The following is a 14,963-nucleotide window of genomic DNA, read 5'->3' as shown; positions in this document are numbered from 1 at the left end:
CATATTTTTGTAACCTGAGCGGTCCCAGCTTCGAGACCGCGTATGTTTCGAAGTTCTACCCTGTCCAGAACATGAGATAGGATTTGCGCCCAAATGGATGGTCATATCGCATAGATGTTTGATGTTTTCTTGATGGGCTCATTACGCTGGGAAACATGATACCACTGATGAGTCCATACCAGCTTCTCCCATAAAGTTATAGCTAATCTAAGTTTTGTAGCCAAAACATAACTTGGATAAGAGAGGTGGGATCAACCCAGAATGCACCTCTCTGTGATGTCACATAGGAAAGTCTATAAGGCATTCCCTGGCAGAACCAGCTCAGAACAGCTGCAGAGTCCGTGCTGACAAGAACTCAGATGAGCGGAGAAGTGCAGCTCCGCCTCCACCCACCTTAGCCGCATGGTCTGCCTAAGGAACAATATGGAACTGTGAGTGTAATCTCTTTGTTTTCTCCACTTTTATTTTATACCTGTACTGTACATATTTTATGTCTCAATTTTATAGCAACTTTTATCTGTAATCACTGTCCTCTTTCGGAAAATAAATGAAATAATTATTTAGATCTGTCTCTATGCTCTAAGACTCGAACTATATGCCTTTGATAGATAATCGCTACTAATTCAAGGGGTTTGCCACGGACCCTCTTAATTTAACACTGTGAATTAAGTAACCGTGACTGGTGGCAGCGCGTTGTATACGGCTATAGAGGCTTGCTGGCAGTCTAGAAGGGTCTTATATTGCTGAGTAAGGGGCTTCAGCCACAGCATTGATAATTCCCTTACTGCAGAAGCCTAATTGCCGGTTCACAACAGGCAGCCCGTCCGGCGACTAATTATCCTAGGTGCAGTTCCCTGACTGACCTGAGGGTAAGGGGGGCGCCGGAGAGCTGCGAGTTCCAAAGTGGAACTGAGAAAGTGGGATATACATAAATCCCCGCAGTACTTGGAAGATTGATAGCAGTGGTGGGGCATCCAAATTAAACTCCCCCTGCGGCAAATTGTAGAGCGAGATTAGCTTGCTGGATATTTTTGGTCACAGGGTGCCAGTGTTGGGATAACTAAGATAAGCCCCACTGCGCCTGTGATAGCCATGTGCCGGCATTGTGTCACGCCCCTCCGTCCGCTGATACACCCGTGTCAGTGGTGGGACTGTGACATAGTGGTGACACAGGGTCCGCTGTCCGTCGCGTTTTGGTGGCAGCGGGACTCCCGTTAGTGTCGCCCGTATTTGGACGAACGGCCGTGGGCTGTTCGTCACAGACATATATTTTGAATGTGTACGCTATCCATACATGTTATCCGGGGATACGGTACCCCTTCTAACCTTTGTGCAATGACGTGCAATCCATACTGGGCCTAACACCGTCTGAGCCTGCCTCATGCTGTATAGACATATATTTTGAATGTGTACGCTATCCATACATGTTATCCAGGGATACGGTACCCTTTCTAACCTTTGTGCAATGACGTGCAATCCATACTGGGCCTAACACCGTCTGAGCCTGCCTCATGCTGTATAGACATATATTTTGAACGTGTACGCTATCCATACATGTTATCCGGGGATACGGTACCCCTTCTAACCTTTGTGCAATGACGTGCAATCCATACTGGGCCTAACACCGTCTGAGCCTGCCTCATGCTGTATAGACATATATTTTGAATGTGTACACTATCCATACATGTTATCCGGGGATACGGTACCCCTTCTAACCTTTGTGCAATGACGTGCAATCCATACTGGGCCTAACACCGTCTGAGCCTGCCTCATGCTGTATAGACATATATTTTGAACGTGTACGCTATCCATACATGTTATCCGGGGATACGGTACCCCTTCTAACCTTTGTGCAATGACGTGCAATCCATACTGGGCCTAACACCGTCTGAGCCTGCCTCATGCTGTATAGACATATATTTTGAATGTGTACGCTATCCGTACATGTTATCCAGGGATACGGTACCCTTTCTAACCTTTGTGCAATCACGTGCAATCCATACTGGGCGTGAGAACGGCTGGCGAGCTGTTAAGCAAGCTACAGCACCTGTCCAGACAAGTACAGGGATTCCCTAGCGAGGAGACTTATTTGATTGTTTTCTATGTTGGGACAGCAATTTTTGGGGAGCACTATACTCTGGAGAATGATAGATGGGGCCCACCATACACTGGAACATTCCAAAGGTGGACATCAGACACTGGAGCAGCATTTACAGGGCCCATTATACACTAGAGCAGTAGAAATGGGGCCCATTATGTTTGGAGCATTATTTGGGCCCATAAGACAGTGGAGCTTCATCCATGGGGACCAACATATACTGTAGCATTATGTGGTGCTCATCATATACTGTTTCAAACATTATATGGGACCAATGATTTTGTATGGAGAAATAGATGGGCCTCGTCATGAGATGTAAAAAGTGAGGTATTTTTCATTGTACTATACCGCTATTTCTCTGCCGTATCGGAGCATGATGAGTTGTGGTATGTGTTAAAGGGGCGCTCTTTCGCCCAGGGCACATGAAAACCTGCAGCCAGCCCTCCCCCCCCACAAATTTAGCCAAATAACCCCCATTTTTCAGTGCGTAACTTGTATTATGAAGTTAATTAAGGTTGACAAGCTTAAGTAAGAAGAATTGATGCTTTTGGCATTCAAATGGGCACTGTAGGTGTGTTTCCTGTCCTCCTCTCACTGCCGACTTTTATTCCCCATTGACTTACATTGGGTTTCGTGTTTCGGGACGACCCCGACTTTTCCCTATAATCGGACGATCTTGCTCGACCCGACTTTTGGATAAGTCGGGTTTCACGAAACGAAACGCGACCCTAAAAAAGCAAAAGTCGCTCAACTCAATATGGGGGTGTTAAAAGACCCCATTGATAAAAAAGCAGATTTGTTCATAGGAGGCAGCTGGGGATGGGCTAAAACCAGCAGTACGGCCAGGTCGCTGAAGGTCTGGCTGGATCATCTGGAATCGCAGCTAAGAGACAAAATCCCTGGGGACACAATATTAAATTCCATGCCCATAATGAGGGGGGCTGATGCCTTTCTGGCAGATGCATTAGCGGCTAGCCGCCAGATAGGCATCCTTCTCTAACGCTGCCAGGCAAGCTCTCTGGCTTAAGTGTGGGCCGGGGGATCTCCAGACAAAGTCAAAATTGTGTTCCATTTCCTGCGAGGGCGAGTTTTTGTTCGGTCCCACATTAGACGATATTCTGGACGAAGCAGGGGATAAAAAGAAAGGCTTCCCTATCCTCTCCAGTCAATCCTATAAATGGCCCTTTTGGAGTAGGAGATTTGTCCATAGGAAACCTCAATAAAATTCCCAGGATAAGTGGGAAGATTGAAAGGGTAGAGGAAAGGGGTTCATATTCAACAGGGGGCCCATCGACAATAAAAATGAATTCCAATGAGGGTTTTTCCCAGGTGAAGGGGAGGTTGTCTCCCAACCTGAGAAAAAATAACCAACAGTGCGTGGATTTTGGACTTGATAAGATCAGGCCTAAAACTTGGTTTCCTTTCCCCTCCCCACCTATCCTTCATAGTGACTCCTGGGTCTATTAGAGAAGGCTGTTCTTCAGGAAGTCCCGCACCAAGAAAGAGGCGAAGGGTTTTACTCCCCCCTTTTCCTGAGGAGAAAGCTGGGTAGGACATTCAGAACAATTATATACTTAAAAAAGCTGAACAGATATCTGAAAGTACAATCCTTCAAGATGGAAACAATAAAGTCATCGGTGAAAATGCAAGTTTCCTTCCTGTTTCATGACTCTTCCAGATCTAAAGGACGCATGCTATCACGTCTCCATCCACAAGGACTATCACAAATTCCTCAGGGTGGCACTCACCATGCAGGGGGGATAAGACATTACCAGTTCAAAGACCTTCCATTTGGTCTGGCCGTCACTCCAAGGGTATTCACCAAAGTAGTGACGGAGGTGGTGGCACACTTAAGGGAGCAAGATATCCTGATTGTCTTATACCTAGATGACTTCTTGATAATAGGCAATTCCCCCCGACACTGCAAAGACCAGTTAGAGAGAGTTATGAATTCTTACCAAATTAGGCTGGCTTCTAAACCTTCGGAAATCCAGAATCGAGCTGAGTCAGGTGCAAGAATACCTAGGCATCGTACTGGACTCAAACAAACAGGAATGTTGCCTCCCAGTTGAGAAGGTTCAAAAGATGATAGAACTGGTATCGCAAGCAAGGGATTTCCTCTCCACAACCTTGTGGAAGGCAATGTCACTTCTAGGGTCCATGAAATCTTGTATCCCAGCTGTTCAGTGGCCTCAGGTGCATACCAGAGAGTTACAGTGGGAAATATTGTCAGCAGGAAATTCTCTAGAAGGAAATTTAGAAGGGCAGTTAACCATGTCATCAAAAACAACTCTGTCGCTAGAATGGTGTATAAACATAGACAATCTAACTCGAGGCGTTCCTTGGGTATTACCAATCTCCCAGGTCTTGACTATGGACGCAAGCCCCAGGCGGTGGGGGCTCACCTGAATGATCAGATAACTCAGGAGGTTTGGAGAGGGGAGTTAAGATCGGTATCCTCAAACATGAAAGAACTTATGGATGTAACATGATCCGTTTTTCAGCTAGCCGAGGACAACTTGGGCTCACTGACGGCGCTCCATATAAGGGAGGTAGAGAATCGCACGGCAGATTTTCTGAGTCGGATCCAGCTGAGGCAGGGCGAGTGGGAGCTGAATCAGGTGGTGTTCGCTCACATAGCAGAAAAATGGGGGTGCCCGGCCATAGATCTGTTCACCAACCGTCAGAACCGAATGGTAGTCACCTTCTGCTCGATAGAACCCTTGGGGAACCCAGTCGCTTTAGATGCCTTCATGATTCCATGGAGATACCATCTAGCGTATGCCTTCCTGCCAATTGCCCTGATTCGGCAGTTCTGAGGAAAGTACGGGAGGACAGGGCAATAGTGATTCTAATAGCCCTTCTGGCCGAGGAGGACATGGTTTTTTTGGCTGAGGATGATGTCCATCTCCGACCCTTGGGTTCTTTCGGATCTCCCGGACCTTCTTTCTCAGGGGCCGGTGGCTCATCCGCAGGTAAAAAACTTGTACATGAAAGCCTGGAACTTGAAAGGTCGCTCCTGAGCAATAGGGGGTTTTCACCAAATCTAGTCGCCACCTTGCTACAGAAATCAAAAAAAGAGACCATAAATAATATGTCATCTTCCAAAAGAAGATGATATACCCAAAAAGAAAGGAAGTAAACAACCAAAATAAAATATAAATAGCTTATTAGCATATATACTTAAAATTAACCCAAGAAGATATGAGTGCAGAACAAGGCAGAGTGAACTCCATGCAACAATAAATAAAGTCATGTGAACCATGTACGTATAGTAATAATTAGTTAAAAGCCAGATATAAATACCCAATATCTTAACAAAATATAAAGCCCATGTGGGTATGATATATATCTATATTGAAGTGATTAATGTAGGCAAAAATCTGGACTACATAACACGCAGTAGTGACAATAATGTAGAGGGTCATAAGATGATACAGATAAAAAAGTGCAATGTGCCAAGGTGCTACTTGTATTAAATATTAATACCCCATAAAACACTAAAACACAAGGTGGTATAGACTGCATTATCAGACTATGAGGAGTGAGTGTTGTATGCATGTATGAATGTCTCTGGTGAATGACTCATTAAGAAACCCTTACCCTTGGTACGCATGTGTTGTGCAGCCTAGCCTGTTAAGCTCCCAGGCTTAGGTGTAGGTAGGACAGAGTCTGAGATAGGCATCAGTGTCCATGGTGCACGTGCTCGACACTCCATAGTCAGCGTCTATAGTGGCGTCCGCAGGTGCGACGCCGCGCGCTCAGAAGGTCTAGAGGAACTCTGACCCCGTGTCCTTGGGGCAGAGTTCTGTGACCACTTTCTGTGCGCTTCATGGCCGGGCTCTGTGAGATAAACAGGCACCGCCATTTATGTTCTGCGGTAGCGCGGTTCACTTCTGTTCACACTGGGTGACGTTAACCCACGTGTTACCTCTTGTACACCATTATTAAGCAGCAGTTTACCACCCCTGCACGGTGGACCCCGGGCTGCGAATGCACCTTACTATTATTTTATTATTTGGTGCGTTCCGCTAGCCCTAACATTATACTAGCACCAGGGTCTGGCTAGTAATGGCAGACGAACAGCGACTGCTGCAGTACATCCGGCAGCTGCAGGGCAGGTTGGCGGCTCTCGAGCGTTCAGTCTCAGCTGCGGATGTTACTGCGGTCGCTGTTCAGGCAGCCACGGAGGCTGTCTCCTGTGTGACCACTGCCATCTCTGCCCCGACTTTGTCCCACCTCCCGCTGCCCGAGAAGTTCTCGGGCGATAGTGCTTCTTGTAGGGATTTCATGAGCCAGTGCTCTATACAGCTGGAGCTGCTGGCAGCACGATTCCCCTCCGAGCGGGCTAAGGTGGGATTTATTATTTCCCTCTTGTCGGGCTGGGCTTTGGAGTGGGCCACACTGCTGTGGGAGCGTGGTGATCATGTGGTGCAGAGTGCTTCGCAGTTCTCGGGCAATCTGAAGCAGGTCTTTCTGGGACTGTGAGTCACCCATGACACTGCGCTGTGGCTGCTGGCATTGTGTTACGGGTAGGGTTAGTTTGGTGAAAACCCGGGAGTGGACCCTCTGGATCATGGCTCCAGAGCCCCCAAGGGCGAGCGGACCAGGTGAAGACCACCACCTATACAGGGAGTGTTTGGAGCAGGCCCAAGGCGGATAGAACCACAACAGCCAGAGACAAAGGGTGACTCAGGGCAAGGCAGAGTGAGCACGAGAGAGCAGGACTGGAGGCAGTACTCTGGAACGGAAGGCACAGGGGGTCAACGGAGCCAGAGACCAGGGCTGGCGGGGGCTTGGAGCTAAAAGGGAAAAAAGGGACAAGAATAAGGAGGCGTCTATAGGATGGTACCGGGGATGTGGACCCACCACAAGGGATACCGAAGTGTGGATGAACAGGGCAGACAGGCACGACAGACACAGGACTGAGGCAGGGCTGACACAGGGCAAACACGCAAGGGAGAGGCACGAAGCTGACAGGCACGACTGAGGCACGGACCTGACAGGCACGGCTGAGGCACGGACCTGATAGGCACGGCTGAGGCACAGGGCTGACAGGCACGGCTGAGGCAGGGGACCTGAGGTGCGAGTCGGCGCTAAGTGCAAGGACGCCAGCGCTAACCCGCTGTGATCATCAGGCGTCTTACCTTTGCCGACGCCGTGCAGAAGTACCCGGTGCGCGCCGCCATGTTAGGGGCGGAGCCACTGGGTCAACACTCCCAGGGACCCTTGCGAAAGGGAGAGAGGAGGAGCGCATGCGCTGGGCACCAACGCGCCGGGAGCCAAGGCGAGCAGCAGCCGCAGGAACGCGCTGAAGAGCGGTGACGTGCCGGGGAGCGGGCACGCGCCGGTGAGTACCGGCGGTGTCCGTGACACATTGTCACGGGGCTCGTCCATGGTCAGGCACTTTGCCATCCAGTTCCGGACGCTGGCCTCGGAGTTAGAGTGGCCAGATAAGGTCCTCATCCCGGCATTCTGGAGAGGTTTGGCTGACCACGTGAAGGACGCTCTGGCCACCAGGGAGATTCCCGCTACACTGGAGGAGCTTATCACCGTCACCACCCGTATAGACCTTCGCTTTGCCGAGCGAAGGTTGGAGCTGTCTGTTGTGAGCTCATCTGTTCATTCATCTTTTGTGTCCGAGGATCTCCCTCTTCTGGTGAAGGAAGGTAGTGAGGCTGATTTAGATGAAAGAAACCAAACACCTGTTCAGGTGGATGGTGACTGGGTAACGGGAACTTCAGACTGGATATAAGGCAGCCGACACCCTTCTGAGTCGCTGGTGATTTCTCTGCTGGATTCTTGGAGACCAGTCTGATTCCTGCTTCCCAAAGATAAGTTTTTGCTCTGCTATTGAACTTATTAGTTTTGGTTTTGTTTACTTTGTTTTTTGGAGTTCAGCCATCCCCGGCCGGGTGTGCTGGATTCTTTTTCATTGATCAGTGTTCTCTTTTGCTCTGCTTCCAGAATATTCTGAGTGCTGATATAGAGTTTGAAGTCTAGTGACTTCAGGGTCCTTTTTGCTTATCAGTTGTGTTGGTAATATTTTTAGCAGGGTTTTCTCGGATTGCAGACAGCAGCTTTTCTGTCCTGTCCTTTTTAGTTAGCTTGGGCCCATTGTTTGCTCAACCTATCTTTCTATCTGTGTTAGTGTTTTCATCTTGCTTCACCGTCATTATATGTTGGGGGCTGCCTATTGTTTGGGGTCTGCTCTGGGGCAGTCAGTGTTTCCCTTTTCTCTCTTTAGGCTTATGTAGATCTCCGGCTGTGACGAGGTGTCTAGGATCACCGTAGGAACACTCCACGGCTACTGCTAGTTGTGTGATAGGATTAGGGGTCTGCAATCCGCTAGTTTCCAACCTCTCTGATTTTCTGGGCTGAGCTTGTGTTTTGTTTTTTCCTCCTCCGTGACTCAATCATAACAGAGATTTAGGTTGGCACCCAGTTTTGCTAAACCTCTGGAACCTCCCGATCGGGCGTCCGGGCGTCAGGAGGCTTCCCGTGAGGGATCCAGGCCCCGGTCCGCTCGAGTCCCTGTGATCTGTCATGGTTGCCGGCAGTCCGGTCACCTTGCCAACCGGTGCCCACAGCAGCTGGGGAAACGCTTGCATCTAGTGGCCATAGGAGGCGGATCACTAGAGTCCTCCAAGTTGTCCTTTAAGGGGACACTTGAGTTTAGTTCTTCCACTCTGGCGGTGGAGGTTTGCGTGGATTCTGGAGCAGAAGGCAATTTTATGTCATTTGCCTTCGCTCAACGGCACGCAATACCACTGGTTATGATATCTAAGCCAGTCACCGTCAGAGTAGTGAACTCTGCCCTCGCAGATTATGCACTCAGCTTTTTGACACTGTTCCAAGAAACCCTCAGGGGTTAAATGTTGCACACAGCCTAGATAGTATCCCACATAAAGTCAATTAAAACATAACCTTTAATGAACCATTAAAAGGACATAATACACAAAAACATTACAAAAAAAGTGCTCATGTGAACGAGTGCTTAATAAAAAAAATGGTTTGGTCTCACCATTGGTATTAGATACAGCATTCCAGCATCAGGGCGTATCCTGCTGGAGAGACGATCCACTCATGGGGAGCTGAGACATGGGAAAACCAGTGAGGATTCATCAGGGGAGTCAAATAGATATAAAGCAGTAGGAAAGAATATATAGAATTAGTGTTGTCCGTTAAGTCCACAGGCCCTGCAGTGGCGAGGTGCCTAACAAACTAGTGTGACTGTGCCTGTCACTACCAAGTGGAGTCCTCACCATTGGGGAAGAAACGCGTAGGGAGCTTCTGTCTATTTTTCCCCTTATCAGTCGGGGTGTCCACTACAGGATCCACTTGTGGCCTGTCCTTGTTAGGACAGGAGTAACGCTGGGGCACGACAGGGAGTGTAGGGGAATACTTTACATTAACACTGGTTTTCCCATGTCTCAGCTCTCCATGAGTGGATCGTCTCTCCAGCAGGATACGCCCTGATGCTGGAATGCTCTTTTCCTTGAGGAGGCTGCTTCCAAGTAAAATGAGGCTTGTACATGTTCCTAACATGACCACAATACTTGCTTGCATACACTGAATTCAGAGTTTAATTCTCTTGCTTTTGGTGTCTGGTAAAATCCAAATTATTGATATTGATCAACTCCTGTATTATATTCATCTTGCAATGGCTTCATCCGCTATGACAGTGGCTCCATTGGGATCCGGTGGCCAAAATGAACTGTGGGCCTTGCAAAACTCTGGTTTCACAGCACCTGCTGGTCCTCTGCTAATTGTCAGTGATGGTGGAAATTGTGGGTTTTGTGGCAGGCAAAGCCCAAAATTCAAATGGGCATGTTTTAGCAGGAATTCTAAAGTGATGGGGAATATGTATTCCACTAGCTAGCTAACGACTTGACATGAGAGAGGGACCTTCCAAAAGTAGGAGTGAGAGCTCTCCCAAATGTATGATACAGGGCCACCTGAGGGCCCTTTCCAAACTCAGGTTTCACTGCACCTTCTGGCACTCTGCTAATTGTCAGTGAGGGCTGCATAATGACATGGTGGTGGGCATGGTGGTAGTGGCGGGCAAAGCCCAAAATTCAAATGGGCATGTTTTAGCTGGCATTGTAAAGTGGTGGGGAATATGTATTCCTCTAACTATTTAGCATGAGGCAGTGTCCTCCCAAATGTAGGAGAGCCCTCACAATGTTAAAGTAAAAAAAAGCCAAAACGCTCCGTGTGAACATATCCTAAAGGGGAGGTATATACATATATTTTTTATTTCACATTATATAAATGTAATTATGAAGGAAATGTTTCTTAGCATTTTTCCTTTTAAAAAAATTTTTTGGATTGGTTCGGTAGGTCTTTTTAAAAATCCGTAAAACCGGCGCAATAGTCAGACAAAATTATTCCCAGATACCATATGAGAGACAGAAAGTCATGCAGGCGTCTTCTCCATGCTGTTCCCATTTAGTTTTACAGGTGCATCTCACAAAATTAGAATATAATCAAAAAGTTAATTTATCTCTGTTCTTCAATACAAAAAGTGAAACTCCTATATTATATAGAGCCATTACAGAGTGATCTACGGTATTTCGAGTGTTTATTTCTGTTAAGATTGATGATTATGGCTTACAGCCACTGAAAACCCAAAAGTCATTAGAATACTTTATAACACCAGCTTGAAAAATGATTCAGCCTATCTACCTGATCAAACATGAGAAATATTAGGGATGCTGAGGTAAGAGGCTGCTCACACTGCTGTACACCATGTATTTCTGATGTATTCCTGTAGATACCAGGGGTGCTGAGGTAAGAGGCTGCTCACACTGCTGTACACCATGTATTTCTGACGTATTCCTGTAGATACCAGGGATGCTGAGGTAAGAGGCTGCTCACACTGCTGTACACCATGTATTTCTGACGTATTCCTGTAGATACCAGGGGTGCTGAGGTAAGAGGCTGCTCACACTGCTGTACAGCATGTATTTCTGACGTATTCCTGTAGATACCAGGGGTGCTGAGGTAAGAGGCTGCTCACACTGCTGTACACCTTGTATTTCTGACGTATTCCTGTAGATACCAGGGATGCTGAGGTAAGAGGCTGCTCACACTGCTGTACAGCATGTATTTCTGACGTATTCCTGTAGATACCAGGGGTGCTGAGGTAAGAGGCTGCTCACACTGCTGTACACCATGTATTTCTGACGTATTCCTGTAGATACCAGGGGTGCTGAGGTAAGAGGCTGCTCACACTGCTGTACAGCATGTATTTCTGACGTATTCCTGTAGATACCAGGGATGCTGAGGTAAGAGGCTGCTCACACTGCTGTACACCATGTATTTCTGACGTATTCCTGTAGATACCAGGGGTGCTGAGGTAAGAGGCTGCTCACACTGCTGTACAGCATGTATTTCTGACGTATTCCTGTAGATACCAGGGGTGCTGAGGTAAGAGGCTGCTCACACTGCTGTACACCTTGTATTTCTGACGTATTCCTGTAGATACCAGGGATGCTGAGGTAAGAGGCTGCTCACACTGCTATACACCATGTATTTCTGATGTATTCCTGTAGATACCAGGGGTGCTGAGGTAAGAGGCTGCTCATACTGCTGTACACCATGTATTTCTGACGTATTCCTGTAGATACCAGGGGTGCTGAGGTAAGAGGCTGCTCACACTGCTGTACACCATGTATTTCTGACGTATTCCTGTAGATACCAGGGGTGCTGAGGTAAGAGGCTGCTCACACTGCTGTACACCATGTATTTCTGACGTATTCCTGTAGATACCAGGGGTGCTGAGGTAAGAGGCTGCTCACACTGCTGTACACCATGTATTTCTGACGTATTCCTGTAGATACCAGGGATGCTGAGGTAAGAGGCTGCTCACACTGCTGTACACCATGTATTTCTGACGTATTCCTGTAGATACCAGGGGTGCTGAGGTAAGAGGCTGCTCACACTGCTGTACACCATGTATTTCTGACATATTCCTGTAGATACCAGGGGTGCTGAGGTAAAAGGCTGCTCACACTGCTGTACACCATGTATTTCTGACGTATTCCTGTAGATACCAGGGGTGCTGAGGTAAGAGGCTGCTCACACTGCTGTCCACCTTGTATTTCTGACATAATACTGGAGAAACCACAGATGCTGAGGTAATAAGAGGATTCTCACACTGCTGTCTATCCTGTATTTCTGATGTTATACTGGAGATACCAGGGGTGCTGGAGTAACAAGAGAATGCGCACACTGCTGTCCACCATATATTTCTGATGTAATATTGGATACCAGGGGTGCTGAGGTAACCTGAGGCTGTTCACACTCATATGGCCATTTTAAATCTATAGTGATTACCTCCCAATATTAAATCATTGATTTGCTAATTAAAAATATTGAGTTCATTTAAAAGACATTTCAGTTAACTTTTTTTCTATTACCAGGGAACCACCCCTTTTCCTTTACCCCCTCGAAGGTGGTTTGCATGTTAATGACCAGGCCCATCTTTACAATTCTGACCACTGTCACTTTATATGGTGAGAACTCTGGAACGCTTCCATGGATACCGGTGATTCTGACATTGTTTTTCGCCATTTATTGTACTTCATGATAGTGGTAAAATTTCTTTGATATGACTTGCATTCATTTGTTAAAAACATGGAAATTTGTTGAAAATTTTGCAACTTTGAATTTTCATGCCCTTAAATCACAGAGATATGTCACACAAAAAAGTTAATAAGTAATATTTCCCACATTTTCTTTACATTAGCACAATTTTGGAACCAAATTTTTTTTGTTAGGAAGGTAAGGGTTAAAATTTGATCACAGATTTCTAATTTTTACAAAATTTACAAAACCATTTTTTTAGGGACCACCTCACATTTGAAGTCTCTTTGAAGGGCCTATATGATATAAAATACCCAAAAGTGACAGTATTCTAAAAACTGCAAGGTTCTCAAAACCACATTCAATAAGTTTATTAACCCTTCAGGTGCTTCACAGGAATTTTTGGAATTTGGGAAAAAAAAATGAACAACTTTTTCTTACAAAAAATTAACTTCAGATTCAATTTTTTTTTTTGACAAGGGTGACAGGAAAAAATTGACCCCCAAATTTTTTTGTGTAATTTCTCCTGAGCATGCCGATAACCCATATGAGGGAGAAAAACACTGTTTGGGTGCACAGCAGAGCTCGGAAGGGACGGCGCTCCATTGACTTTTTGAATGCAAAATTTGATGTGTGGTGAGCACATTGAACCCTCAGGTGCTGCACATTTATAACTTTGAGCCTTAAAGATAAAATATCAAATTTTCCCCACAAATGTTTTTAGCCCAAATATTGCATTTTCTTAAGGGTAACAGGAGAAAATACACCATACAGTTTGTTGTGCAATGTCTCCTGAGCATGCCGATACCCCATATGACGGAGAAAACTTCTGTTTGAGTGCACAGCAGGGCTCGGAAGGGAAGGAGAGTCGATACTTTTTGAATGTAAGATTTCCTGGATCATTAGCTGATGTCATGTCCCATTTGGAGAGCCCCTGATGTGCCTAAAGAGTGGAAACCCCCCTCAAGTGACCCCATTTTGGAAACTAGATTACACAAGGAATGTATTTAGATGTGTGGTGAGCACCTTGAACGCCCAGGTGCTTCACAGACATTTATAACGCTGAGCTGTGAATATAATAAAATCACATTTTCCTCACAAAAATGTTATTTTAGCCCCAAAATTTGGAATTTTCATAACTGTAACAGGAGAAATTGTAACATACAATTTACTGTGCAATTTCTCCTGAGTACGCCAATACCCCAAATGTGGGGGAATAATACTTTTGAGGCACAGTTCAAAGCTCAGAAGGGAAGAGGCGCCATGTTGGAGTTGCGATTTTACTGAAATGGTTTGAGGGTGCCATGTCACATTGCCAGAGCCTCTGAGATGCCAGAACAACAGAAATCCCCTCTATACGTGATCTCATTTTACAAACTACACTGCCCAATGAATTCATCTAGTGGTGCAGTGATCATATTGACACCACATGTGCCGCACAGTATTTTATACCACTGAGCGGTAAAGAAAAAAATAAATTACATTTTTACCACTAAAATGTTGTTTAGTCCCAAGTTTTAAATTTTCTAAAGGCTATTAGAAATTTTTTTTAACAACAAACTGATGTCCTTTTTTTCCTGACTGCACCAATACCCTACATGTAGTCAGGAAATATTTTTCAGGCACAGTGCAAAGCTCAGAAGGCAAGGAGTGCCAGATTTTACTGTTATGGTTTGCAGGTATCATGACCCACTGAGAGAGCCCATGAGGTGCCAGCACTGCAGAACCCCCCATAAGTGATCCTATTTTACAAACTACACCTCTCAATGAATTCATCTAGGGGTGCAGTGATCATATTGACTTCATGGGTGTGGCACAGAATTTTAAAACACTGGGCAGTGAAGAAAAATAACTATTTTTACCACCAAAATTTAGTTTTAGCCCCAGATTTTACATTTTCACACAAGAACTGGGTAAAAATCGCACTAAAATTTGCTCAACAATTCCTACTAGACATGGCAATACCCCATATGTGGCTGTACAGTACTATTTAGCCATACAGAGAGACTCGGGAAGAACGGAGCACTATTTGCCTTCTGGAGCGCAGATTTTGCTAGAACAGATTGCAGACTCCATAAACAGATCCCCTAATTGCTAGAAGAGCAGAATCCCCCCTCAAGTGACCCTATTTTGGAAACTATACCCCTTGGGAATTTAATCTATAGAAGTAGTGATGATTTTGACTCCACGGATATTTTCCGGAAACAAGCAGCATTGAATGTTGCCGAGTGAAAATTGCAAACTGCCGTGCTAGTGACCAGTACGCTGTAGAGAC

Source organism: Dendrobates tinctorius, unplaced genomic scaffold (assembly GCF_039654945.1).
Source record: "Dendrobates tinctorius isolate UK_male_01 unplaced genomic scaffold, ASM3965494v1 ptg000127l, whole genome shotgun sequence".
Classification (NCBI taxonomy): domain Eukaryota; kingdom Metazoa; phylum Chordata; class Amphibia; order Anura; family Dendrobatidae; genus Dendrobates; species Dendrobates tinctorius.
The sequence above is the reverse complement of the archived record's forward strand: the minus strand, read 5'-3'. Positions refer to the sequence as shown.